At 46.5% G+C, this 27,508-nt stretch overlaps 1 protein-coding gene across 5 annotated transcripts in view; it reads right to left on the bottom strand.

Annotated features, from left to right (window-relative positions):
• The window catches only part of ADK (adenosine kinase), a 615,496-nt gene that overhangs the window by 484,025 nt on the left and 103,963 nt on the right, over positions 1 to 27,508 (bottom strand). Inside the window, exon 2 of one of the 5 annotated variants that reach the window (XM_085608733.1) lies at positions 14,056 to 14,180. The exons of the other annotated variants lie outside the window; for them this stretch is intronic. The gene's annotated coding sequence lies outside the window, so the exon portion shown is untranslated. The remainder of the gene's footprint in view (positions 1 to 14,055; positions 14,181 to 27,508) is intronic. 5 annotated transcript variants of the gene reach the window in all.

Below are 27,508 nucleotides of genomic sequence, written 5' to 3'. Positions count from 1 at the left end.
GCATGGCAAGATATACTCTAAAATTAGTGTTACTAGAACAATTTTCAGAGTGGGCGTGCTCCCATCATGACATGCATATTTTTTTATTGATCATTGTCCGGTGTCTGCCTGTACTTTATCCAGCGTCTCATATTTAAACTGTGCTTATTGTTGGGATGCTGGCCTCCATATGTCTGTATATTATTAAGATATGCCGATTGTGGGACTGGCCTGTGTTTGTTTTCGTATTGTCTTACATGTGTAACTGTTTAAGATGTGCTGATTGTGGAGCTCATTGGTGTTTATTTTTTATTAGGGTCTCTTGTAATCTCCTAAAGATACACATTTGTAGTCCATTGCTTTAGAACCTCTTACTCTTGAGTGATGTGTGTGTTCTGTACCTTGTGCAGGACCACTCTGTAGTTCTCTGTATCACTGTAACTTTAGTATAGGCACACATTCAGCATCACGCTTCAAATGACTGCTGGACTTAACAAAGGCATCATTTCGAAGTCCTGTGGCACACATCCTCATGCTCACAGCCAATAGGTCTCACCTTTGGGACCTTATAAGTGTTTGGCCATGCAACAGTTAATGTTGTTGCAGTAAGGATATTGTGCTGCATAACTAAATACTTATAAGGTCCCAAAAGCGAGACCTATTGGCTATGCCAATGCTTGTTCCTCTATCCCGCCACTATCCTTCTCAATCCAAATAACTAAGGAACGCGTTACTTACCTGTAACTGCGTTTATCCAGTATTGGTATCTTTCATAGATTCACATGCCTGAATCATTCCCCGTCGTCGGGATGGGAGTCACCGGTAAATAACAAAGCAATGTCTAGAAGACATATAGAGTAACAGGCCCCAAAGGGCCCTAGCTTAGAAAGCTATCCACGTCCTTATGTAAAAAGGACCAAAGTTTGGCCAGTAGCCAATCAGCTAGCACCACCCTCTAGAACCCTCCTGGAAGGAGCTCTAGTCCCTCAGATTTTCGTAAGCACAGTGCTAAGTAGTTGTATCACTGAGAGATCCAAGAGAGCCCTTCCAGGGGAGGTGGGTGGGTTGCATGTGAATCTATGAAAGATACCAATACTGGATAACCGCAGTTACAGGTAAGTAACGCATTCCTTATCCAGTATTAGGGTATCTTTCATAGATTCACATGCCTGAATCAGAATAGTAAGCAATACACAGCACATTTCGGCAGGCACAGTAAATATACAGTCACTAGATAATAACATATCCATGTGAAAGATAAAGTATCAAAGAACCATAAACCAGGTAATGCCAACATAACAGTGTGAAATGTGCGTAAAGAGACCAGGATGGTGGGATGAAAAAGGAAAGGGCTCACCTCTATTGAAATAGATGACGGAGTACAGCTTGCCCCACTGCAGCATCCTTCATGATCTCCGTGTCCAGGCAGTAATGCCTGGTGAATGTATGCGGCGTCTTCCATGTGGCCGCTCTACAAATATCCACCATGGACACTCCTGCAAACAGTGCCATGGAAGTAGACATCGCCCTTGTAGAATGGGCACGAACTGCTGATTGCAGTGGACGTCCTGCCTGTTGGTGACAGAAGGTTATGGCTGAAGAGATCCAGCGGGAAATACTCTGTTTGGTGAGCGGTAGTCCTTTTCTAGGCCTACTGTATGCCACAAAAAGTTGATTAGACTTCCGAAATGTTTTAGTCCTTTCAATGTAAAACTTGAGGCAGCGCTTAATATCTAATGAATGAAGAGCCTTTTCTGCCCCTGTGTGTGGATTCGGGAAGAATGAACGTAGTATTATAGGTTCATTGAGGTGGAACTGAGTCGGAACCTTAGGGATAAACTTCGGATTCGTCCGAAGAATGACCCTGTCCCGTTTGAACTGAATGAAAGGGTCCTGGATTGAGAACGCCTGTAGTTCTCCAACCCGTCTTGCCGAGGTAAGTGCCAGCAGGAGTGCAAGCTTTCAGGAGACATACTTAAGATCTGCTCTGTGGATTGGCTCAAACGGGTGTTTCATCAGCTGAGCCAAAACCATGTTAAGATGCCAAGCCGGTGGTACAGGCTTCACTGGAGGAAAAGTTCGAAACAGCCCGTTAAGAAATTGTTTGATAAGTCTGTGAGACCACAAAGATGGATCTGTAGAGGACCTCCAAAAGCGAGATATCGCCGCTAGGTGTACTTTGATGGAGGCATGAGCTAGACCGGATTTTGCGAGATGCAGGAGATACGGTAAAATCTGCTCCGGGGTTGAAGAAAGAGGGTGCAACCCGTTTGTTTTACACCATATGCAGAATCGTTTCCATTTCAGTGAATATGTCTTGTTGGTGCTATCCGCTCGAGCTCGAGCTCGAGCTAGGATTTGTCTGCAATCCGGAGGAATGTCTAAGCCCTGGAATTCTCTGTACTCAGGAGCCATGCCGATAACCTGAGAGACGCTGGATCCGGATGCTGAACCTGTTGATTGTGTAGCGTTAGCAGAGATGGAAACGGGTGCAGTTTGATTGGAGGTTCCAGGGAGAGGATGTGAAGCTCCGTGAACCAGTGCTGACGTGGCCAAGCTGGGGCTATCAATATCAGAGTGCAGGGCTCCACTTTCATCTTCCGTAACACCCTGGGAATTAGGGGAAACGGCGGAAAGGCGTACGCAAAGACGTTGCACCATGCTATCGAAAAGGCATTCCCCAGAGACCCTTGTTGGGGATGCCAGCTTGCAAAGTGTTGGCATTTGGCGTTGATCTGGGTGGCGAATAGGTCCAGAGAAGGGGTGCCCCATTGATCGAAGATGCTGTTGAGGACTTGTTGGTCCAGTTCCCACTCGTGGCAAGTTGACTGCCGTCTGCTGAGGGAATCTGCCAACACGTTGTGGACGCCTGGCACATAATCTGCTCGCAGAGAGATGTTGCGAGTGAGTAGCCAACTCCAGATTTTTTGTGATTCGAGAGAGAGAGAGTCAGCGAGCGTGTTCCTCCCTGCTTGTTCAAATAGTGCATTGTCGTTGTGTTGTCTGTTCTGACAAGCACCATGGAGTTCTTGATTCTTGGGAGGAAAGCCACCAGAGCCAGGTAGACGGCGCGCAGCTCCAGGAGGTTGATATGAAGTGCCCTCTCTGTAGGGGACCATTTCCCGCTTATCTGAAGCTCCTGAAGGAAGGCTCCCCAGCCCTCCAGGGAAGCATCCGTGGTGATTATGTGGGGTGCTGCAGGAAGCAAGAAAGGCAAGCCTTTTGAAAGGTTCTGGGGAGACACCCACCATCGTAAGGCCTTCCTGATCACGATTGTGACTTGGATGACGTCGAAGGATCCTGTACACTGTACCCATTGATCCGACAGTTCTTCTTGAAGGGGTCGCATATGGAGACGACAATGCGGGACCAAGAGAATGCAAGAAGACATCATCCCGAGAAGGGATTTGAAGAGACGCACTGACAGCGTCCTTTCGGACATTATCCTGAGAGCTAAAGCCTGCAGCTTGTCCTTCCGTTCCTTCGATGGAAAAGCTTTCCGTAGTACAGTGTCCAGAGTAGCGCCCAGAAAGTTCATGCGCTGAGACGGCTGAAGGACGGACTTCTCTCGATTGAGCGTTAGGCCTAGTGAATCTAAGAGCGTTAGACAGGCGTTTGAAGACCTGGACGCGCCCTGAAGAGATGGAGACTTGACTAGCCAGTCGTCTAGATAGGGAAAGACCTGATGATGGTGATGGCGTAGGTAGGCCGCCACTGGAGCTAGACATTTGGTAAAAATGCGGGGTGTCGATTTGAGGCCAAACGGCAGGACCCGGAACTGGTAATGTCTGCCGGCCACCACGAATCGTAGGAATTTCTTGTGGTTGCGATGTATTGGAATATGGAAATAGGCGTCTTGCAGGTCTAACGACACCATATAGTCGTTCGCATTGAGCAGATGTAATACCTCCTGAATGGTGACCATACGAAACTACTGCTGTTTGAGATAGTTGTTCAGATTCCGTAAGTCCAATATCGGCCTCCATTTCTTCTCCTTTTTCCTGATAAGGAAGAAGCGGGAGTAGAACCCTTTTCCCCGTTGATTTGTGGGAACTCGCTCTATAGCTCCTTTTTGGAGCATAGTCTTCACCTCCAAGAGTAACAGACGTAGGTTTTTGTGAAGTGTTGGGCGGGGAGGGGTGGGAGGAGGGATTTGAATAAATTCCAGGGAATGGCCGAATTGTACTAATTGTAGGACCCAACGGTCCGTAGTTATTCTTCGCCAATTTTGGAGAAAGTGGGAAATCTTGCCGCCAATCTTGGAGGGTGGCGAGAAGGTGGAGGCCGGCCGTAGTTGTAAGTCATTGGCGTCTGGAGGTTCCCTTTTGCCGTCCACCTTTACCACGAAAGGAGGACTTCGTGTATGTGGATTGTTGCCGCTGTTGATATTGCGGCCGGTATTGCTGGGAGGAGGAGAATGAATAACGTTGGTGGAATTCTCCCCTACCAGAGGATTGACCTCTTCCCTTGGGGCCCCGAAAGGAAGGGTTCCGGAGTTGCAAAGCACCCAACGCTCTGGCAGTATCCGTGTCTTTTTTAATCCCCTGTAACGCCTCATCAATGTGGGTGCCAAAAAGAAGTTGGCCATCGTAAGGCATGTCCAACACCTTAGTCTGGACCTCCGGTCTGAAGGAGGTTGCCTTTAGCCAAGCCTGGCGTCGGAAAACTGCTGCGCCCGCCAATTGCCGGAAGCCAGTAGAAGCAATATCCATTGCACAGTCAATTATTTCCGAGGCCGATCTTTCTCCCTCAAGCAAGATCTTTTTTGCATCTTCCTTGGACTCCTCTGGCAGGTCTGCCATGTATGGTGCAACGTCTGCCCACATTTGGCGATTATAACGCCCCAAAAGAGCCAGGGCGTTAGAGGCCCTCACCGTCCAGGCCGACATGGAGGAGAACCGCTTGCCAATGGTGTCTAAGCGCCTGCCCTCCTTATCAGGTGGAGCGGTCAATAGAGCAGCCGGGTTGCTTGACCTCCTCTGTGCGGCCTGCGTAATGACCGAACCCGGCTTCGGGTGGCCCGCGAGACAAACCGGAGCTGTGTCCGGCACTTTATATTTCTTGTCCAGGCGTGGTAACACTGGGGGAACAGAGGAAGGATGTTGCATAATTTTAACTCCCTGTTCCCAAATGTAGTCTATCATTGGTATTGCTCGTACGGACTTCAAGGGTTCCTTAAAGTCATAAAGGAAGCAGTCTTGCTGATGCGAGGGCATCGGAATTTGAAAACGCTGGGCCGCTCTCTCTATAATGTTATGGAAGCCGCCAATATCCTCTGGAGGCGAGTCGGCCGTGGTGGGGGCAGGAGAAGTCGGACAGGGATGGATATAATCATCCCATTCGTCCTGGGGAGAATGGATCTCCTGAAGTTCTCCCTCTTCAGGCTCGTCCTCTTCTTCCTCATCTGTTGTGGGAGGAAGTGGCGTTGCAATAGGCTCCGATTGCAGCACCAATGGTGGCGGTCTTGGCCTTGGTGTTGGTGGCGCAACTGGTGTTGGAGGCGCCGGCGTCGGAAACCTCTGTTTGTAGTCCGTGATCAGGAATTGGAGGTCCGTGACCAGTGATGCAGGCAAGCAAACCATAGAAGGTGGTGGCTGCACATATTGTGGAGGTGGAACCGGTTGGTAATCCTGGTCCAAGTCCTCATAGTCAGATGTATCTTGGTATTTGACATGTAGCTGTGAAGGGCTTGTCGCAGCTGGGAACATACTGTCGTCCTCTGAATTTTCCTCCTCGAAAAGTTGAGCAGGTGGCAAAAGAGGGACCCGACTGGGTGATGTAAGGGCCGGTGTTAGTGCCCGTTTGGTGATTTTGAGGTGCACAAATGTATTTGGCGTCTCAGAGTCAATAACTGTCGACGGGTCCGTCAACAGTAGAGGTGTAGGCGGTGTAATAGGCATATGAGACAGCGTCAACGAGGACAGCGATGGCGGTGTCGTCGTCAGTGAGGAAGACGAGAATTGTTTATTCGACGACGACGACGACACTGGTCTCGCCGACGGTGTTCTTGTCGTTGTAGACGACGACGACGGTCTCGTCGACGGTGGCTTCGTCGAGGTGGGTGTCGACGATGGCGCTGTCGTCGACGATCCTGCTGTCGACGATGTCGTCGGCGGCTTAGCTGACGACGACGACTTTTTGATTTTCAGCGTCGAAGAGATCATTTTACCAGCCCTCGACGATGGTGTTGTCGTCGTCGACGTGGTCATTGAGTGGGATATGACCGTAGATATCGTCGCCGTCGACGAAGTTACAACGACTGCCGTCGATGGATGTCTTTTCGTCGATGAAGCCACCGTCGACGAGGTGGTAGTCGGCGACGGGGCAGAAACTGGCTTCTTAAAAGTAACCTGGACATCTGGAGGAGCGGTGATTCCTGGCATAGACGAGTCCAGAACCTCGGAAGACCTTTTGTGTGGCTTCTTAGGAGGTGGCTGCGACGAAGGGCCCGGAGAGGACGCCCTTGGTCGCTTGCGTGAGGAGTGAGAAGATATAATAGAACTCTCACTCTCCTTAGAGGACACCACAGAGTCCTTGTCCTTCAGCCTTTGTAGCCAGATTAAAAGGCGCCCTTCTCTGTCCTTCAGGGTCTTGGATGAAAAGGTACGACATACCTTGCAATCCTTGGCACTGTGGCTGGGGTACAGACAATAAAGGCAGTCCTTATGCTGATCATCCACGTGGAGCCTTTTCTTCCCACAGGAAGCACAGGATCTGAAGAGTCCTTTCTTAGGAGTATCAGCCATGACAAATCCGAAAGTTTTGAGTAGAAAACACTGGAAAACCAGAAGCAATGAGCAGAGCTCAGTGGAGACTCCCTTAGCACGACGTGCGGTAGAAAATCTGAGGGACTAGAGCTCCTTCCAGGAGGGTTCTAGAGGGTGGTGCTAGCTGATTGGCTACTGGCCAAACTTTGGTCCTTTTTACATAAGGACGTGGATAGCTTTCTAAGCTAGGGCCCTTTGGGGCCTGTTACTCTATATGTCTTCTAGACATTGCTTTGTTATTTACCGGTGACTCCCATCCCGACGACGGGGAATGATTCAGGCATGTGAATCTATGAAAGATACCCTAATACTGGATAACATATCCATCACTCAAATTACTTTCATATTTTCACCTATACTAATTCACCACTAATCCTTTATGGGTTCCGAAAAAGCACTTCAACACCCCATCAGGGTTAGTAAGAGCTATATAAATGCAATTACAATACAATATGAGTGAGAGACGTGGTATAATCACGATCTCGATTACTTTTGATTAAGTGCAGGGATATTACATTAAAAAAGCAAAGCCAATGGTTCAGCCCTCATCCAGTACTGCTGAAAAGAATGTCTGTGGCTCCAGTATACCAGCTGAAGAGGTAATCAAGACAGACGCAAATGGTCCAAACTCACATTCAATTATAAATTTAGTACGTAGCAAGCGTATGAGAAACCAACAACCAAAAAGAGACATTCCGACATTAAGAAAACAAGCATTGGCATAGCCAATAGGTCTTGCCTTTGGGACCTTATACGCGTTTAGCCATGCAACAGTTGATGTTGTTGCACCAAGGATATTGTGCTGGATAACTAAACACTTATAAGGTTCCAAAGGCGAGACTTATTGGCTATGCCAATGCTTGTTTTTCTGGAGCTCAGTGGAGGTTCTGGTCGGAGTGGTTTTGGTTAAGAAGGGGCGCCAAAACAGGTGTGAATCTCAGTTCACCCTCCACATATATTGTAAGATGGATTGATCATTTTGTGTTACCCTGCTATGGGGTTAGTCAGAAGATGGGATCACTAGATGTGAATTCGGGTATGTACAGCTATGGATTGCGCCATTCTTTCACCCTAGCATATTGTATTATATTGTGTATTCCATTTCAATGAAAATATCTGCCCTTTGCACACTTTGTAAGTCCTTGCTCACAGATGTGCTAGCATGGGACCCACCACAGTTACTTTGAAGTAAGTCTGTCAACTGTAGCCCTGTATTTATATTGAATCAAAACAATACTACACGTACCAGAATGCAATGCTACAATGCTACAAGCCTGAATGAAATACTCACAACATTGATGGGAAAATATGAACTAGCTGGGTAAACTTACATGGTTTCATTTTTCATGGATTTCTGTATCTCTCGCATTGCAAACCGAAGTGCTTCGAGGCATGCTTACAGTTATGGGAGGGGAGTAAACGGAGGCACTTGTGTAAAGTCACACCGTGCAAGCAACGAAGAAGCTGTGATGCTATTTCTGTTGGCTCCTCTGTTTAGAGCAGAGTGGCGAGGTGTTCTGTCTTAGCAATTAATAACCAATGCCACCCCTGTGCTTTCCACACACGTGGTGTGAATTGTTTTGGAAAACCACGGAATGATGGCTGTGGAGCGGTCACGTGGTCCCAGGTCACGTGCGGCACCATCAGCCAGTTCGAGCTTTTTAGCAAGTGGTCCCTTGCTTATTGGGGCTTTTAGTTTTATGTTTTCCATTATACCTGTGGAATTAAATGTCCAAGAATGCCACAAGCTGTTGATTACAAAGACAGCACTGGTTGAAACGGTCACGTGTGACATGAGGCCTATCGGTGGGTATATAATTACAGGGGATGCATCGACTAAGTTCTGGGAAAAAAGAAAAAGTTCAAAACTGTACATTTTGAGATATTCTAAAAATATATCTGCATATTTCAGCTGAACATGTTGATCTAAAAGGAGTATCTGTTGTATTGTATTTCTGTTCTCCAAGTATGCTTTTTATTTTCTAATTTGTTAATGAATGTTTCTCTGTTCGGAGCACATGATGCATTATGTTACAAATATGACAACACAGGATTTTCAAATGCTGTTTGCCGACACTTGTCTCTTGGGATAGTTTTGCTATAACATAAAGTATGTCTTTCTGGTAGACATCATCTTCCTTCTATAATGTATTTTCCAGTAAGGTCTACTGCTTATTCACGAGAAGAAAGTGACAAATTTTCTCCGATTAGTAAACCTGTGAAAAAATGCTGGTGAAACGAAACATAATTGCTGTTTGGTTCATCAAACGTATGTTCAGTATTCTATTTTCTTAAATAGTGGCAAATACTGCCTTGACTCGTTGTTGCAGCTCTTATCTACTGGTTGGAATGCACACCCAGGCTGTGTGACCAAGCCAGCGCTCTTCTCCTTGACTGCAGCACACAGATAACACATCTAGTTTGCCTGCCCTGAGGCATTTCTTAGGAGATTGAAGACTTAAAGAGCTCTCTGCATAACAGGGCTGGTAACCGCATGGCCAAAGAAACTCTGGTAAATATTGGCCTTGTTGCTCAACCCTCTGTTGAATAGCATGCATGGTAATCGGATGCTGTGACGTTTGACGTGACAAAGAAATGGCTTACTCTGTAACCCCACAAAGGGACGGCCTCAAAACATGAGCCGTTCCGGGTGCAGGTCCAGTGGTAAATCCTTTGCAGCTCCAGCACTGCACGCGCTGAAGGAGCAGTGTGGGAGACCACGCAACCCCCCCCCCCCCCCCCCCCCCCCCCGGTCCCAAGCCTGCAAAGCACACTGACTCGAAGATTAGCACCCCCACTGGTGCAGCAACTACATTATTCCGCTGCCTAGTGTCAGAAACGTCGCTAGGAGCACCCACTAGACTCAGCTGACGCGAGCAACAAGGCCAAGGCCACCAAACTCCGCAGAGTGATGCCTACCAGCAGTCGCGATATCTCGGATGCAGGATCTTGTGACAAAAAGGAAGCCATATTGAAGTCTGGCGTCTCTCCTTACAATACATAGGAGTGATATTTGGCAAGTCAAGTAAACCACACAACGGCCTCACAGTGCGCCAAATAAGCATATAGATGTCCAGAAGCAGGGAAAAAGGGACTGGCATTAATTATTCTCCCAGTGGCAAAGCCATTAATGGCAGCGGAGGCAATTTAAAGTGAGAAAATAATAATAAATAAACAACAAAGAACTAAAGCCAACGAAAAGAAGGCAATGTCTCCTTTCTTGCATTTGGGAACCCAAGTGAACAAACTGCACAACTATGGTGAGGATAGCCATGATCGGGCAGGAGAGGCATTGCATTTAAGTGACAGTTGCCAAAGAAACAAGCCCGGGAGTGGTGCGTGCGCAGTCTGCTCATTTTAAAGCACTGCACTCGTGCTTGTGGCGCGCCCCTGCTCGCTCCCGCAAGGTGGATGCTGCCACAAGCACGAGTGTGTGGTTGAAAATGAGCAGAGCGACGGCTAAAGGTCTTCCTATGCAGCGCATGCGCGCCGCGTAGGCGAGACCTAAAAAGTAATGACACTAATCTTTTTGATCACAAACCAATGGGCTAAATTATCAGAAGCAATGGACTATGAGAAAAAAAAAACACACTAAAATGCTGGTCCTAGAGTCTATTGGAGCAGAGTCTGAGGAAGATAAAATCCAAACACGCGTATCAAAACACTACATTAAACTTGAAAAAACTGCCAGATACACATCCTACAACCAACCCTCCTCTCTTTTAAGTAGCGTACCTTTTGAAATCCCAGACTGAAAAAATATAGTATTAATTTATGAGCTGTAAGAAGAACTTCTCAATTTTGAACAAGGCCTCCCACAGAACCACACGAAATAGTAATTTTAAAATTAGTACATTTGAGTATGTACTTGATGTTTTTATATTTGTGTGTAAAAGGAGGGTAAAAAGTAAAACTATAGAGCAGACAATGCAGTTACCCCAAATCCCTACCCATCAAGTGCACATACTTAGAACTGAAACGAATGGGAATGTAGGACGTTCTACAGACAGTTCAAATGCAAATTGTCAGAATGCAAGCCCAACAACGCCTGCTACAAAATATGACAAATATACTTCTACCTTAACGTCTCATTGCCCCCGCTGAGTAAACATTTAGCACACAGAAAAACGTACAGTGAGAACTCTCTACCTGTGCCAAGTTGCTCAGCTCCTGGCTATTCATTAATATGGGTGATGCAAACACGGTCAGTCTGAACAGAGCCCAGATGCTTCAAATCCATGGTGCAAGCAAACAGATGACACGAGTTGTGGAGGAGACACTCAGACAGACAATCACTGTCAGTCAGTCAAAGATTCTTTACTCAGCCACTAAAAGCCACAAAAGCACACATATAAAAAACACTTAAAAATACAATAGCTTAAAAAAAGTTACCATATATACATAAAAACCGATTGGCCCGAATGAATTTAACTGGGGCAAATAGAGAAAAATACTATTCATTAAAAGCCACTCTAGATTTAAAGTTCAATAAATAAAGTGCAAAAGTGACAGAGCATTAGCATAGTAAACAAATACAAACTACATATTCACGCCAGAATGTGCACAAAAATAGGCACATATTACCCAGAGAGCACTAGACGAGTTCAGCCTCACTACTCCATAAGCATATTCCTTCCTAAGTCTTAAGCCCTGCAAAAAAACTTGTGACCCCAAAACAGACCATAGGGGAAGAAAGCATTTGTAAATATAATGCAGGCCTTCCTTGGGCAAATTGGCCGCATCTAAGCAGCAGGAGAAAACATTTTTTACGCAGGCGGTCATAAAATTCACAGAACAAGGTAAAAAGACAAGCACTGACAAAGCCAACATGTCTGGACCTAATGTGCCAACGCATGCAGCAGAAGTACATTAGAACAAGCCACATGGGAGGGAGCCAGCACAAGGACAGAGTGCTACATTTGTAAAGTAGTCCCTGAGGCAGTTCAAAGCAAACACTAGTGGAGGTAAAAGAATACTCACAAACAGGTAGGACAGAAATGACGGAACAAAGACGTGATTGACAAAGTCTCAAGCCAAAGAAAGAAGGGGACTTTGTGATGAAAGCCAACAGTTGCAAGGGGCAGACCCAAAGCTCACACAGGATATTGCTAGCCTAGCAATCACTCGGTTTGAAAGCAGTGCTGTCAAAACCCAAACCAAAAAAGGAATGCGCTTCCCATCGGTCCACACAGCAACAGTTCTGGCCTGCACGTGGCGAAAAGAGCCCTTCCGAATAACTTAAGCGGGTAAAGAATCTACCGCCAAAGCAGAACATAGCAGCACACATGAGACGGTGTCATGGCCACTTTAAAGTTCTCAGTTACTGTACAAGACCACCAGTTGTTCTTAGCACCCAAAATCACCCCCTAGGCTATGCAAGCCAGATTAGGGTCCCCAGCATTGCTGACCGGGGTTAACTGTAGTACGTGCTGAAATCCTTAGCTCACTATGGACTAAGGCAATAAGCATCTCAAGAGCGAAGCAATCATCAGCCAACAACGCTCGTTACAACTAACTCTTATACAAACATACTACAGCACGCAATAGAAATGCCCACCATTCTAAGAGTTGCAAATGATAAAGAACAGCTCTTTCTTATCAGCCTTTAAACAAAAAGAACATTCACAAACAACTTACTGAAGTCGAGACATTTGTCCGGCATAGGGACATACCGATTTGAACTGCACATCTTCACAAGTTGAATCAGTCTTTTGTCCACAAAGAAAACCTCTAAGAGGTTTTGAAACTTGTTCATAGATTAATAAAAGCTCTATGATGCAGTAACAAAGGCAGACAGTGAGCAATACAGAAAGAAAATAATGAATCCATGCATAACAGACCATCCTTCCCTCCCATCTTATAAGCCACTGTGACTTCACCACCAACCCTACCCAACGCAATGAAGGAAAGACCACTTCTCCTGTCACTTGAGTGTGTAAGACTGAGAAACTCGCAATCAAATAACCAAACACCCTCCACCACCATACCAACAAAGCAGGGCCGTTTCAGGACACGACCCTTTCCACTAGACAGGACAACAGACACTGAAAGACAGGTACAAGTTACTTATTAAGCAGTAAAAAAATTAAAATACAAAAATAAGGCCCATCACACCAATAAATGTTGACCCAATGTTTGATGTGTCTGGCCAACGTAATGATTGAGAGAATCAGGCAAAGAAGGGAACATTTGAGCCTGTGTGCCTCTACCGGTCAATAACTGCACAACATGACCCGTGCCCTAAATCTAAATGAAATGGCAAGGGGTCAGTCCAGCAGATAAGAATAGAACACTAAGCTTTAATAAAAATTCTTAATTTTCGTCCTTAAGCAGAACTGGAACTTAAACTAAGAGGACAGGAGTCATTCCTACGGACATTGTATATACAGCAAAGCGAACAAATATCGGGACATTTTTTACACATGCAACCAACTCAGCAGAGCAAAAGGTTAAACTTCAGGAAACACGAGAAACAACGCAGTTAATGATTTTCAAATGTGACAGCCTCCCATGCATCAAAGAAAGCAACTCATCTCAGTTTCATTAGGAAGGTCTCCACGTTAACGAGAACTGATGCACTTGTTTACCTGTGTAGCTGGCTACACCATGTAAGGTAAATGGTGGAACTGTGTTGTCTGTTTTGATCCTGTGTGGGAAGGATTTCCATGTCGTGCTTAATGGCGAGGTAGTGTTTTGAAACAGCTCTTAGCAGCGTGATGAATGAAGAAGTGTGAGAGAGGCACACAGTTTATGGTTTTCAGTAACCTGGCACTTGTGAACAAATCGAACTCAATCATTAAACGGATACGGTAAAACTGGCTCTTTAAAGTGGTATGAAACTGCAGAATTGTGCTAATAAGCATTAGATAAAAATACAAGTTATTACTCAAACCGCCTTATGCCCTAAGGATCCTGGGTAGAGGGTCCATCCAAATACGCTCTGCAACTGCTCAGCAACTGAAACACTCAATAATCCTTTGCAAGGGAGTCTTGTGCCCAACTGTACAGAACTATGCAACAACCAGAGGCACCTACCCCCTACCGAATGTCCATGAATTTTCACCCGTTCTCTATAGAATCCTGTGCATAAGAGTCGTTTCTTCCTGTTTTAACCATTTACCAATTTTTATCCTGACTAAATTATATTACAGAGGTTGCCCTAGTGTCCCAAGCTTCACCAATATTTAAAAACCTACAGTGATTCTGAGGAGACCCTATGCCTAAATCAACACCAAACCTTGGCAGAAGGTGGGGCTCTTTGGTGAGGGGAGCAGCTGAAGACTTGTGCCGTAGCCTGTATACAACTCACCACCTTGAAGGGCCTGGACCTTGCTTGCAGACTTTACCGATCGTCAGAACTCTTTATATCAAAGCATCCAAGGTTGTGTCCCTTTCACTCTTCTCAATATCTAAGTGTGGACACAGGCTGAACATCTGGAAGAAAGAGACTGATTTAAGGAGAAGACATACTGTTCGTGATCTCATTTGAGGAGGGTATGAACGGGTGTGGGTCAACAACAGTCCTAGAAAAATGCATCATTCGATTGCCCTGAACAGGGCAGGTGACTGGTTATAAAGTTGCCTTTTCCTATTTCTAATACATGTTACCAGAGATTGAGCCTTTTTTAAATCTTGAGGAAGAAACCTGGGGAGGGCTTTCCACTCATAACTTCACACAGGTAACAAAAGTTGAGCAAAACAGAGCCTCTATGACAGTCTTCCGTGTACCTGAGCATCTTTCCATCAACCTCTCAAAGGTAGAGTTGCAAAACATACTTGAACCATACTTCCATCATTATAAAATTGGAGACAGACTGATGTTAAACATTGGGTGGGAAGGGGGACCAGCTAGTCCTCTAGATTAACAAAGTGAGCATTTAACACAACAAGCCTTCCATCATATGTCTGGGCAAAGTAGATTTTAGCTGCTCAACATCTACACACAGTGCTCAGCTCTGGAAAGTCAAGTTCCAGATTATAGAGAACAAAAATGAAAAGTGTTGCTGCAGCAAAGGTTACATTGAAGGATCCACTTTCGGAATGCACACCTTCGGCAAAAAAAGTTGTTCCAGCGGGTAGGCCATATTTTCACTCTGCGAGTCGCATAACTAGAAACTAGACATCAGGCTAGTGCACCATTATGTGTAAACAGATGCCAAAAGAATCCGTTAACATGCGACCCTCACTATAGTAACCTGACTGCCATGTATTGCCTCAGAACTAAATATCAAACCATGACATCCCTCCAAGAACCAGACAGGCGAGATCGGAATTCAGGCACCGAAGGTTAGACTGTCTTCCAGCCAATAACCATACAGGAGCTCCACACAGAAGTCAAGCCTGCCTCCTTAGAGGACCATCAAGTAAAAGCAAACGCTAGCTTTTACAGTCAAATAAAAGGAAAACATAAGGATGAAAAGTAATGCTATCGCACAGAATTAACACATTGAGAGAACCTATCGATTTACACAGACCATTTAAGAGCAACTGCAATACAAGACTTTGTCATTTATTACGTGGGAAAGCGGCCGGGTGTGGTGGTCTGGAAATGGCAGTCCTGCGTGAGAGCCAGCAGGTGGTGGAGGGCGAGGGGGTGCAAGGTTGAGGACTGGTGATCTCAGCGGCCAGACGCTGCAGCTTTTTTTGGGTTAGATTTAGGTTTTGGTAGTCGTAAGAGGTAGATTTTTCGAGGGAGGCAATAGAAACAGGTTAGAGTGGGCTGGGGAGATAAGAAGATAGAAGAGGTCTAGGCACTACAGCTTTGGGTGACGTCGACGCGCGAGATCGGCTGCCCTCAAGCCCACTCTGGAAAGAACACAGCAAATACCGTCCTGATAAGGACGCGGTGGCAGGTGCCGTATCTCACCACACAACACATGGGAGTTCGGGGGCCTAGCTGGGAGGTCTATGAAGGACCAGGTTACAATGGGCAGGTTACAGGGATAAGGGGCACAGGCTAAGGGGCACAGGCTCTACAGGGCAGGTGCAGCGCAAAGCACAGACACCCCGGCCATTTGGGCAATGAGAAAACTGGACTTTAATGCTATTTAAAACCAGTGGTATACGAATCTCCAAGCAGCAAATAGTTATAATCAAAGACTAACTTACGTGAACAAGAAACCCCTCCATCCAAAAGTGCAACTACACATTACTAAGACAACTAACGGCAAGCTTTCCGTCCACTGAAAGAGACATCAATGGACCACGTGCCATATTAGATTTGGCGTTAACTGCTTTATGTTTCCCACCTGTGCTCCCCAGTTCTTTATCAGTCAGTCCTCTTAAGTCTATTTCCCTTCTTACATTTCTGGCCCCATGTCCATCAGTTCCATAGTATTTCTTGTACTAATTTTGGAAATCCATTTTATAGAACAAAGGGGAAGCACTGCAACAGTTGTACAGCACTTCATTCCTCTGCCATGGCCCCGAAAGGCTCACCTGAACGCCTGGATAAGCGGTAAGTGTGTATCATATGCATGGCTGGCATTGTGTGAATTTATAGAGCGACTGTGGAGGAAGAGTAGGTGTTGTCCATGAGTTTGAGAATTACTCCATCGTGATAGAAGCTGCACTTGTACATGAAGAGAGGCAGAAAGAGTGTAGGTAGATGAAGTCCTGCTTGCGGATTCATACCATCTTCCTCTTGTCTGACGTCTGCCTCAGCGAAGGTCATGTGTTTGGGTGCAACCATGTCTTTAATACTCTTCAGAACCAGTTGTGCTTGTGGAATTCGGACAGGGATTCTTGCTGGGAATGAGTTACACAGCACATGGACAACTGTAAATCTTCTGAATGAAGAGGTAGGTTGGGCGGAGGATCAACCTGAATCAGAGGGTGCTTCTTTGGCAGAAGATGCGAAGGTGAAGTTGTATAAATATCGATTGAGTGCTATGGAAGCTCCAGTGGATGATTCAGAGAGACTTGAATGATATATGTTTTGCCACAGGAAGCCAGAGAAGAGGACGATGTAAAGGTGCAGCAGCTGATTTAACTGCACTAGATAAAAGGAGGCCTAGGATATTTCGCACTGAGGTCAACAGGGTTGGTAGGGGTTAAAGTTCCAGATGGCAAACAGAGAGAGTGGAGGGTTTGTATTTGGTCAACACTCCATGTTAAGAACTTGGTTTTAGAAAATTTAAGTCTAGGTGGTTGCACAGCATCAACTCATCCACTGCTTGGCGGGATAGGGCTATGGCACAAGAGTCGAGTTCAGATGGATTTTCAGCTTTAGAGTGGTGAAGATGTCGGCAGTGTTATGGCAGGTGAGAATGAAAGATCATATGAGACCAAGGAGAGGACTAGAGGTATGTGTTTAAAAGAATGATTCTATAAAACTGCACAACTCTCTATGGTGGATTCCCTAATCCTTAGTGCACTAGGTCTTCTGCAGAGTCACAAAAAAAGGATGGACAGGTGAGTGGCTTATCTTTGCTTTCACTGTAAATCTGTATACGACATGGAAGTGTATTTTTTTTTAAAATCTAATCAAATTAAAGTTTGCAGACATAGGTTTAAAAAAATCTGTGAGAATACACCAATCGATCTACCTTAGACAGAAAAAATTGAGAACGGGATCTAGTGCCTCGTACATTAAAAACGGCCATCCCCATAGAAACTAAAGATTCATAAGGAACAAGTAAAGGATGCAAACATTTGCAGTGCACAGAGCAAGCAAAGCAATAAGTGCAGGACTCAAGAATTGAGATGTGATGCAGATGAAAACATCCTAAATCCTATATCCATATACAACCTTGGAAGAACCATCATCTACCCCGTACTCACCGCTATCTTCAATACCTCCATAACCACTGCCACCTTTCAGTCTTGCAATAAAAATGCATAAGTCAACGCCATATTGAAGAAATCCAACCACGTACCCCAACACTCAGCAGTTACAAACCCATCTGGCTCCTGCTTTTTCAGGATAAAGCCATGGAGAAAGCCAACAATACCCACCTCGCAGACCATCTAGAACTGCATCCACTCAGACAGCTCTGAATCAGGATTTCACACCAACTACAGCACAGAGACAGCCCTCATTGCGACCACCGATGATATCAGAAGCATCCTCGATCGAGGAGAAACTGCTGCATTCAACCTCTCCACAGGTTTCGATATGGTCTCCAACAAGTCACTCATCATAAAGCTTGAGCACTTGGGAATCTGCCAACCAGCCTTTAAGTGGATATCCTCTTTCCTCATGGACAGAACTCAACAAGTTAGACTCTTTCCCCCCCTTCCCCCCTACACCTCAAAAACCAAGAAACTCATCTGCGGAGTCTCTCAAGGATTATTGCTAAGCCAAGCACTCTACATGACGCCCCTCGAGGACATAGTTGGAGGTCACAGCATCAACATAGTATCCTACACCAACGAAGCACAGTTCATCCTCTCCCTTACCAACTCAACCAGCACCGCAAAAGCAAACTTTGCCAACTGCATGAGCAACAATACTGCTTGGATGAAAAACAAATGCCTTCAGCTCAACACAGACAAAACCGAAGCCCTAACCTTTGGCAACAAAGCACTCCCCGCTAGTACGCCTCTTGTGAGCCCTCTGAACTTGGCTCACCAGTGCAGACCAGGCCAAGAACCTGGAGATCATCCTGGACATCAACCTCTCCATGAGCAGATAGATCAATGCCGTCTCTTCATCATGCTTTCACATCCTGCAAATGCAACACAAGATTTTCAACACACCAAAGACACCACTGTCGTCGGGGGTCCCCAATCCTGCAGGGTGGCCGTGGCTTACAGGAGACAGATTCCTGTGATTCAAATCCAAACAAGAAAATGTGCCACATTCCGGATCCAGTAAACAGCATTTATTATAAATTGGCGCAGGCAACAGAAAAATGTGATTAACCCAGACACGTTTCGGCGGTATGCGTTTTTCAAAGGTAAGAAATCACATGCACAGAGTGCCAGGTGTTTTAAATGATGGTAAAATCATGTGCCTCCGTACTGCCACACTACAAGAACCGTAATTCATTTAAAGTTGCAGTAGAATATATGTACTGTCCCAATGACGTTTTTAACACTGCAATATTCTGGCAGGTTGTTCAAAAGTGAGTAAGGCATATTCAGTCTTAAAATGAAAAGAACTTGTGCACAGCAAATCATTCTTTGCTGTGCCACAACAATGTCAAATAAGCGCAGTGTCCAGATCATGCCAAGCAGTTGTGTGCCTCCCTTGGCTCCCTTTCTCACCTCCACTGCAAATATGGCCGACAATCCCAAGATTTACAGCAGGGCGAGCGGGTCAAGATTTTCAAGTGGATCCCACTGAACGCCAGACTAACGATCACCCACGCTCTCATCACAAGCGGACTTGACTACCGAAACGCCCTCTACATCGAAATCCCAGCCCATGACTTATGCAAATTACAAACCACCCAGAACGCAGCTGCCAGACTCATTCTGAACAGTCCATGTAATAACCACCTCTCTCCACACCTTAATCTCCACTGGCTTCCAGTCCAGGAAAGATGCAAGTTCAAACTACTTACCCATACCTACGAAGCTCTCCACAACACTGGTCCAGCTTATCTCAACCACCGTCTCAACATCTACCAACTCACTAGATGTCTTTGATCGGAGTCCCAGGTAAGAGCACACCTCCCTCGCATCAGAAAGGCCAGAAACGGTAGATGCCCCTTCTCATAACTCGCAGAAAAGACATAGAAACACCTCCAGAAAAACCTCAGAACCTTCCCTTACGGGCTTAAGAAGGAACCTCAAGATATGGTTCTTCCATACTATAGAGACCTGATCTCCTCATCCTCTCTCAAGCCTGCCCTACTCAGCACCTGGATACCCTCACGGGTAATTACTGCTCTTTGCAAATTCGCATAACATAACAAAACAGCATATGGGACTAAGCATCGCCAGAAACGAAGGGCTGTACAGAAAAACTTAATATTTTTAAGAAAGCGGAGCATTATTTGGAGGTGGACAGTCAATTACCTCAAGAAATAGCACTGCCTTTTAACAGTGAACCTCAAAGTCACTAAACACATCGAGCTTAACTTCCTGTTAGCTAGAGCACAAAAGCAGTAGAATAAATCTAGGACAATGTGCAAAGTATTTATGCAGTACCAAAACAGAAATAAAAAGTCAAGCCACCACACAATAAAAATACCAAACTGAATTAGAAAAATAGATTAAAATGTAATCAACATAATGACAACTAAACAACAAAAATCCAGTTAGGATAACCTGGGGTATGAATTTTAAAGTTTTAAGAAAAAAAAGAGTGCCAAAATGTACCAAGCGCTAGTGATTACGGAAGCAGTAGACCTAGACACTATTTCAGGCCAACCGCAATGACCTGCTTGTCAGATGCAAAAACTTGGAAGCTGCAATCAGCAGTTTTTTTTTTTTTTTTTAAGGGATCTCAGCAGCGAACTAGACAAACTGTAAAGATAAGTGTAACTCTATATATACCACTGTTGAGAGAGAGAGAGAGAGAGAGAGAAAACAGACAGGCTTATATGGACACGTCACTACATTCCAAAGTGTCCATTCCAGACTCCGCTAACCACCCATGGAAAGTCAATAAATGGTAACACCTCTGAGATATGTCACCCTTAAAACAAAATGCAAGACAAGCTACGTTCTACAGTATCCCATGCATTTTCTGTTTTCTATTCAAGTAAAAACATACAGACACGAAAACTGAACCAGTATGTTCACTTGCAGAGTTAGTCAAACACACACAAAGATATTGAGGATAAGCACGGTTGACTAACTCTAAAGAGAACATCGCCGGTATTAAACAAAGGGAAATCCTGCATTACCAAAAACCCGCATACCATGTTACACAATGAGGTGGTAAAATAGTCATCAAAATGCGCAGGCCAGGTGAAAAGGTGAAGCATAGAGTCAGAAAGCTTCTGTTCTAAAAGAAGCACACCCCGTTGCAGTATCCCCTCCGCTGGTGATCCCATTTACCTGTGGCGCCACCATTTAAACCGACTGCCGCAATTCGCTCCTGCAGAGCATTCCACCCCAGGACTGCACTTGTAACGGACATGATGAGGGCTGCAGTACTGCTAGCATATACAAGTCCGACAAAGGTTGGTGGATCAACAAGCCTAGATTTCATGGCTCCAAATTCTCATGTTGGGCAGTATTTCCTTCCACGTGGAAGGAAACACGGCCCAAGAAGGGCCTTTTTAGGTCTCGCCTGACCCAGCGCATGCGCTGGTCTGGCAAGATTTATTGAGAGGGCTCCAAAAAGTGCTACCAGGCCAGCCTACAGCTACAGTGCATGTGCGCTGGCGCGCGCGCCGCGCTTTACCGCGATTACTTTCACTTTCGCAGCCGCATGGCCGCTTTGATGTTTGATCGTGATCCCGATCGCGATCACTTTCACGGCCGCATGGCATAGCCAATAGGTCTCACTTTTGGGACCTTATAAGTATTTAGTTATGCAACTGTTGCACGGCTAAACACTTATAAGGTCCCAAAGGCGAGACCTATTGGCTATGCCAATGCTTGTTTGTAATGCTACACATGAAGTTTCCTTTCAAAAGCATCTGCTGTGTCCAAAACACTATTTGTTGGCTCCACCTGCCCACTTTTCAACAGATTTTTGGGCAGATACGTTCGATGTTTCCTCATCACATGCATTTGGTTAATTAAAAAGTGCACACCTTTAATTCCCCAAACCACCCCACTACGTTCCTAAAATTGCTTTTAGTCACTAGTCATTTATCCACAAAGACACTATGACTTATCAGGCAAGAAATGGGTTAAACGGAGACCGTTTTGGAAATCTAGGACCTTTAGTTCCACAGGCATTTAATAACGTCTGAGAAAATATAAATAAGCCCAGTGCTTTGTCACGTCTTCGCTGCAGTCTGTACAGAAGCAAATGTGGCTGTGGGGGCACCGGAGGAGGCGCACCCATTAATTTCTAGGCACTGGTACCGCAGACACCACATACTCGGGAGCCTTCTGCTCTTGTGGTCTTCACCACTTCACACAAACATCCCTTGACCTTGGCTGCTCAAAAGTCACTTCGGAAACACAGCTCATTAAAGCGGTAGTACTGCAAAAACCTAGCCAAACAAACCAAGGCCTGAAAATGTGAGGGGGCGGAGAATAACACCACTGCACCGAAATTACTAGGCCATTTAAGTAGAGACTACTTAAAGACAGCTGACAGGGGGTTCAGGGTGGGAGTTCAACGTGACCATCAATTAACCGTGAACAGGAAAGAGTGCATTATTCGAACACAATAATGAACTAGGCACAGACACACAAACCACCTTAATTCTAAATACCTTGGGCAGAGAAAGAAAACCTATCTAAAAGCTTGGGGAAAAATAGCATTTTTTAAAGGCGGGAGGGTTGGAGGAGGAGGAGACCAGGAGCTAAGCTACATGATCCTTTAGCGAGATCTGCCTGCTAACTTCTTAAAGCAATACAGCGAGAAATAGCCTTTATGATCGGATTTCTAACAAATGGTGACGCTCCTGTACGATCTAATCAAAGCAGATACCCTACAAAACTGCTGCAAACTAAATGATATCACATTACATGATATGCAAAGGGACTAAACCTAAGCAAATTCACACAAGACATACCAGCCATGCTACATATGGGTAAATCTGTAGCCTTGCTTCCATTGGTCCATCTTCAAGGCATGACACCTCTGACCATTCCACCTCCTCCAACTTGATCTGTTTTCTGATAAATATTCAGGCGCTAAAGCTTCCCCAACCCTATATATAGACCTCAAAAGGTCTCAAAGAATCAGCACCAAGAATGGGGAATTTGAAATGAACGGGGTACAACCAGATACATCTCATGACTACGAATACTTTCAAGAGCCATGCAGGATCAAGAAAAGATAGCGAAATGCCTCTCGCTCGTTCCATTTTTGAAGTGAAGAGAGCTACAAGAGGAACTGGAAGGTAATTTAACCAGTTTCCCCACTGTGTTTCAACATACTTCTTTTGATAAATAAAAACAACAAAGACATTGTTATTCTAGTGTAAGGTGGCTAAACTGCTTTTCAAACTATTTATCTTTATTCGCTTCTGTGTATACCATAACCATGTCATCCACCTGGCACACTCACAACCCTAGATGCAGAGATGGTTGCACTGTTAAAGTTTTTAGAACCCGGAGCCTCCTTAATGGATCAATTTTCGGTTCAGGGGTCGTCCACAGCCCCAGACCTCCTGGAATTATTCCAACTAACAGATCCTGGGTCCTCGCGAAGCAGTAGGAGCAGATTTCTCATTAAGTGGTTACACTGGACATTTTTATTTTTTAATATTCAACTTACAACATGGTAAGATGCCAAGTCACACAGCTGTTCCTTGGAGTCTCCCAGCAAAAGTCTGAAGAAGGCATACTGTCTATTGCATTAGTTAACTAAAACAGTTATATTAAGTGGGAAATGTAACTTGAAAATTATTCTGTAGAAGAAAATAAAACAGCTGAAATGTTCACTATTGTCAAAGTTGCCATTTCCACAGCCTGTCTTTGGCAGTCAAATTGGCTAGGACTATATAGTGGGAAAGTTGCTTGGTCGAGGTAATAGCAAAACAAGCTAATTGTCAAAATGTATATTATGGTCAGGTCGAGGCTCATCTCTGCTTGGTTTCAGAGAGCAGAATAACTTCTGTTAATATCAGTTGCCTCACAAAACAGGATAGCTACTACTTATCTGTAAACCGCGTCAGAACAGGTCACCTCAATCAGGTCTACTGACAGAGAATTAAAGAAGCGTCCCTCATCTTTACTTGCATCAGGGAGAAATTAGGGTGCTACTCACCTCTATTGCATCAAAGAACAAAATACCATCCAGTCATTACAACTTTGCATCAGAAAACTGGATAGCTTCCAATTACCTCAATATAGTATCAGAGTAAGAACATGCAATCATTTCAACATACATTAGTAAACAGAATCGATTCCCTTATCACTACTGGACAGACATTAGGATACCTTCTACTTATCTATGATTGGCATCAGACCATAAGGTAGCTTCCATTCATTTTTACAAGGCATCAGAAAATAAGACTTCTACCCATCTCTAGTTGGCATCCATGGGTGTGACCATCTCCAGTTATCTCTACTTGGATCGCAGCAGGGCGGCTTCCACTTGTCCCCGCCCTGCATTAGAGAAAAGATTAGCCTTCACTCCTCTTTACTTGAGAGCAGGGTAGCTTCCACTCTTCTGTTCTTGTTACAGGAAGAGAAAGATGGCGATTACTGCTCACTCTCTGCATAAGTGAAAGTACAGATTCTGCTCACCCAAATGACAGAGGTATGGGGCGCACAGTACAGATGGTATACTGAAAAGCCATTTAATAGCCTGAATGGACGGGAAAACGGGCTAACGTTGAAGAAAAACAGAGCAGTTAACATTGACCTTGCATGCTCTTCACAGGTGGCTCCCATCCGAAAAAAAAAAAAAAAAAGCCATCTGCCTAGTCAACCAAGGATACTAGCTATCAGCTTATAGTTGCTGATGTCAGCTATTCTCGTGCCACAATACAAAAGGTGACAGCGAGTAGGATGACGAAAATAAAATACGAAATATCCTGCATCTGTTTGTGTATGGCACGTAACTTTATTGGATTTAGATTTTAACTTCAAACCGTACTCAAAATCTTAAAGTTACAACAGAGTTTTTTTTACTAATACGCCTATTCACAACACAGGCCACCTTCCTCTATTAAGTGTTAATACAATAGCTTCACCAATTAACCAGCTACGTTGACATGATGCGCTCCATATCACCAGAAATAAACGGAGCACATAAGAGGAACAGGAGATCCTGAAGACAGCAGAGGTCCCACTATGGCTATAGAAACACGTTGCACAAACTGGGGTGCAATGGGTGCTGCCACTCCCATCTTTCATGGACATAATAAGAAGTTAACCACTATAACAAAAATTGTTTGACTGTATCTGTAACAAAATCCTGCAAGCGAACAAAACCACAGTAATTGTATTACAAAAAAAAACAACAACAAAAAAGATGGCGGGGGGAGGAGCCTAGCGCGCATCCAAGATGGTCGCGTGAGCACAGGGCTCCCCGGACCCTTTCTGCTCCTCGGAATATATCCTGAGACTATCCTGATTTGGTTTATGGAATCTGGGAGATGAAGACCAGCTGATCATATATCTCTTTTTAAAACTCTAATCGGACCTGGGAATCCTGAGTTGTCGTCGTCGGAACTTTTGGGACCCACCCGACGGAGGTGGCCGGGGTGAAGGTGACCCGTGGGGCCGGGCTGCAATTGAACAACAGCGGCCTCAGCGCGGTGCCAGTTGCCGATTCAGCACTTTCGGTTTCGGTTTTGGCCTTCAGGAGACCAGCTGGCGTGCGTGCTCGAGGTGGCGAGGTGCCTCCTGGGCCCCTGCCCGAGGCTTGCTTCCATCTGCTACTGGTGGGCCTAACGCCTCCGACCCCTACACCGACAGTTTGTGGTCCTTTTGCTGGCGCCCGCACACCTCTTGATCGGAGGTCCCATTGAGAGACCGCGCTCACATGGCGGGCAAAGGGGGTCCGGAGGGGCGCAAGACCAAGGCTTCTCTGCGCGGGGGAGCGGTCCAGAGCAACAACATGGACCGCTACACCCAGGGCAGGGGGTCCCCTGGCGCTGCTGGCCTCCCCCCGGATGCTGCAGGGGGAGGCCCGACCGTCTCTGCGGAACTTTCCCTGCAGGACATTATGGGCGCCATCGAGGGCATCAGGGAAACCATCGCGACGCAATATGAGGCCCTGGCCCGTAAGATCGACACTGTCGCGATCGATGTCACCCTGATTCGGGCCGACCTCTCCAAAACCAACGAGAGGGTCCAGGCCCTTGATACACCGACCTCCACCCTGGGTGCGGAGGTGTCGGATCTGCGGGCCGCGCTTGGGGACATTAGAGTGGTCAACGACCATATGGCCCGGAGGCTTGAGGACTTCGAGGGACGGGCCCGACGCAACAACATCCGCATCATTGGTGTACCGGAGTCCTCCGACAGCCGCCCGGTGGACCTCGTGGTCGAGGAACTTATCCTGCAACAGCTGTCCCCGGCTGGCCTAAGCAAATTCTTCGCCGTGGAGCGGGCCCATCGAGTTCCGGGCGGCCGGCCGCGGCCGGGGGCCCCCCCGAGGCCTATCGTGGCTAAACTGTTCCACTACAGGGACCGCGACGCTATTCTGCAGGCTTCACGAACCCGTGGCCCGGTCCGCTACGAGAACTCGACCATCAATTTTTATCCGGACTTCACGCAACTGGTCCAGAAACAGCGGATGGGATTCCAGGGGGTGAAGCGCCGTCTCCGCGAGCTAGGCCTGAAGTATTCGATGATCTACCCGGCGAAACTCCGAGTGGAGCATGGAGAGCGGACAGCCTTTTTTGACTCTCCTGCGGCCGCAAGTGACTGGCTGGACTCGCTGCCGGACGGGGGTGGCCGGCCCGGGCCCTCTGGGGGCACCGCAGGTGACGGGTCCCCTTAGACTGACATTTGGTCCTTGCTTTTGCGGTTTTGCACTGTACAGTTGGGTCTTACTTCTTTTGCATACTGTGTCTTACCAGGACCCGTGAGGGGTGCGGGCGGGTTCGGGTCCCTTTCCTCCTCCGGGGTCTTTTTGTAGAATGGGGTTAGTGGGGCGACAGGCACACTGCAAGTTGGGGGGGGTCTTTGGCCCGCAGGGGTGCAGGGTGGGGGGAGTTGGACTTGGGGTGGGGTTGGGGGGGAAGAGGGGTTGTTTTGTTGTGTGTTTTTGTTTACAGGGCGAGGTATTGATTTTTGTCCATATTTGGGAACTGTGCTGCGGGCTGGGGGCCTCTTGATCTATTGGAGGGGATGGGGGGAGACGGGTTGAGGCTTATGTCATGGAACGTCAATGGGTTGGGGGACCGTATTAAGCGGGGTGTTGTACTGCAATATTTGCGTCGTTTGACTCCTGATGTGGTGTTTCTCCAGGAGACGCATTTGGTCGGCAATGTCTGCCATGCGATGAACAGGGGGGGATACCGCCTCGTAGCCCATTCTGGTTTCACAACTGGCTCCAGGGGGGTGGGCATTCTCCTGCGAACCTCCCTTCCGGTGGAGATCACGAGGATAGTCTCGGATGACAGAGGGCGCTATGTGTGTTTGATTGGGAGGTGGGAGGGGCAGCCCCTTACCCTGGTTTCAATCTACGTCCCCCCGGGCCTCCAGAACTCCACCTTTACTGACTTGGGTCGAATGCTGCTTGACCTTCCGGACGGCCTCCTGCTCATGGGCGGGGACTTTAATTCTGTGGTTTCGGGTGAACTGGATCGTCACCCACCAAGGACCCTCCCCGCTGCCCAGTCATGGCTGGGTGGGATGTTGGAGACCTTCGGCTTGGTGGATAGTTGGAGACTAATGCATCCGACCCAATGTCAGTTCACCTTTCACTCGGGGGCGCATGGGAGTCTCTCCAGGTTAGACTACTTCCTTATGCCCGCGGCGCAGACTGGTCGGATTCGAGAGGTCAGACACCTGGCGCGTGGTATCTCCGACCATTCTCCGCTGTGGCTTCTCTTTGACACCGGGTCGCGGTCCGCAGGGCGGATAGCTCCCATTAACCCCTGGTACCTGCGGGACCCTGTGACTCGTGACAGCCTGGTTAAGGCCATGGACCAATACTTCAGTGAAAACGAGGGGTCGGTGTCGTCTGCGTTGTCCCTTTGGGAAGCCTTTAAAACTGTGATACGCGGACACGCCCTCTCCCAGATAGTGGTGGCCAAGAAGGTTAGGAGCGAGGCGGT

The sequence above is a fragment of the Triturus cristatus genome, chromosome 1_2 (genome assembly GCF_964204655.1).
Source record: "Triturus cristatus chromosome 1_2, aTriCri1.1, whole genome shotgun sequence".
Taxonomy (NCBI): domain Eukaryota; kingdom Metazoa; phylum Chordata; class Amphibia; order Caudata; family Salamandridae; genus Triturus; species Triturus cristatus.
This window is presented reverse-complemented; position numbering and strand designations above follow the sequence as displayed.